Below are 2,517 nucleotides of genomic sequence, written 5' to 3'. Positions count from 1 at the left end.
TTTGAATTACCATTGTGTATGAAATGTGCTATATAAATAAACTTGCCTTGCCTTGTCTTACCTACAAACAATGATCAAATACCTTTAAAATGGGTCTTCTGGCAATCAAGCGGCTTAGCAGTGTCGCTGAAGCATAACCAAAAAATATCACACACTATTAACTCCTGAATAATTCCACAAGCATTTTAGTACAGAAAAAATTGGATAATAACTACAATAAAACACTTCCATTAGGAAGAAATATTCCTGATGGCCTCAGCATTTGTGCTAAAAATAACAATGATGGCCATTACACACAAATGATCAATATGCCATTATTATGCTTGTGCAATATTTGTTACCAAGGATCTATAGTTAAATATGACTTGTTAGCATGAAAGAACAGTACATTATGCCAATAATAGCCAAATGCTCCTCCTTATTACTTCTGGACTGTTCACTAGTGCAGTTTGTAGTGAAGATGTGACCTCCAACTGTTCCTCAGCAATCTAATTCAATTGCTTAGGTCTGCGAATCAATCTTCCACAATTCACCTGTGCTACAATCTCTACACCAAGCGATTCTCATTCTGCTCTCTCACTTCATCAAGGAGACAGGAGAGCAGAGTAACGGAGCTAGAGTTAATCTTTAAAAAGTCCTTAGTCAAGTTCTTTTTCTATGAGTTAATGCATCGGCGCAATCTAAAAGACTTTTGTGAAAAATACTGCCATTGCATCAGCAACTGATGAGGAATGTAAAAAAGACTCCGGAAACATGGAGTTCCACTACAGTATGAAAGCAGAAGGGAGTGGTTTGGAAGAAATGTGATCTGTGTAGACAGAGTCTTTTCCAATAACACAGAGTATTGACACAATTCATCACCAGGCAGGGAAAATAAAGAATCATAGAAATAAGAGGTTGCTTTCAATGGCATATGGACACTGGCGAAATAAGGAGTCAAAGTTTCCCCTGTTGATCTGGGTACAAAGCAAATTCATATTTGATGTTTATACAGTTTTCATGTTAAAGGAACACATTTATCTTACACTTTAGACTCCCTAAAATCATCAATACCATAATATTTTGTGTTGATACTAAAAAAAAAAATCTTCTTAAATCTGTAAAACATTTTTAAATCACTTCAAACATAAAAGCTCTGTTTGAAGCAATGTAAAAAAATGAAAAGTAAAAAATGAAAGTGGCAAGATAGCTATTCTTTTTTTCAATTAAACAATTTAAAGTGGAAAAATAAAATATTAAAAAAAAGATTAATTTTTTAAAAGCTAAATTAAAAAAATTAATGAAATAAAATAAAATAAAAGCTGTCATTTTTTACTGATTATTTTGAGGATGCACTGTGTCCTTTGCCTCCTTATAGAAAAAGCCCATAAAAAACAATTTATACATTGTATTGCATAATTTAGCTCATCCATCCATCAAAATGGTTCAGGTTAGTGGAAAACGGCTGCTGGGAAAAACCACAAACCTTACCTCAAATACACTCTGACCGAAACGCTATGTTCGCGAAACCAGAGTCACATTTCAAGCTGCTAGTGGGAGATAAAGCAGTGGTACGAGTCGACTGTGATGGCGTAATAGGTGAAGGCCAGTGTTAGACTCTAATTAGGTCTCCAACACAACGGAAAACTAATCAAGACAGATGCCTGGGGTCTGCGTTTCTGGTTTGCCTCTCTGAATCATTCATGGACCTATCAAAGGAATGAGTTGAGAATGCAACTATGCGTCTATCACACTAATGCTCCATTATGCAAATTCCCCTGGTGGTTCTGCATAATTAAAAGAGCGAACATGATATAATTATGACAATTATAAGTGAACGCTATAAGTGAATATGCTATACGACTTACGGATTTGTTATAGTAACCTTTCCCACTTTCTAAATGTGGTGTGTAGCGTGTATATGGAAAAAATACTGTGCATTCAGTAGGTTTGGAAGGTCATGCTACCTTACAGAAGAGTGAACTGCCTAATTTTGCTGGTATTGCTTTCTTTAAACTTTAATACAAACTCTTACAGTCTTTTGGATATTGAGGTTAATGCCCTCAGGTATAGGGCAGCACCTCAGAGAAGGGCTGATGCTGAAATAGACTCCAGAAAATGCATTTGATGAAAGAAGGAAAAGAAAATAGCCACTAATTTCTGCCTTAGAGTGGTGATACAGAGTGTAAGGTTCAACTATCCAGGAAAACTGGCCTTTAAACATATCTTTGCACACACCGGATGTGCTCAGGTTGGTCATTATACTATATATATATATATATATACATATAAGACTCCAGTCTTCAGTGTACATAAATAGACGAATTATGCACATGAGTAGTAACATGAATTAAGAAGAAAAAATTTGATTTAATGCCAACCTCAATCACTTGGTGTTATGTTGCAACTATGGGCTATATTTATACAAGTATAAACATGAGTTTTAGTTAATAAATAGTAATGCGTCATCCAATAATGACAATTCTCTCATTCACTCACTCTCAAGTCGCTCCAAATCCATATTACTTTCATCCATGC

The sequence above is a fragment of the Sinocyclocheilus grahami genome, unplaced genomic scaffold, assembly GCF_001515645.1.
Source record: "Sinocyclocheilus grahami isolate Dianchi unplaced genomic scaffold, SAMN03320097.WGS_v1.1 scaffold306.1, whole genome shotgun sequence".
Taxonomy (NCBI): Eukaryota; Metazoa; Chordata; class Actinopteri; order Cypriniformes; family Cyprinidae; genus Sinocyclocheilus; species Sinocyclocheilus grahami.
The sequence above is the reverse complement of the archived record's forward strand: the minus strand, read 5'-3'. Positions refer to the sequence as shown.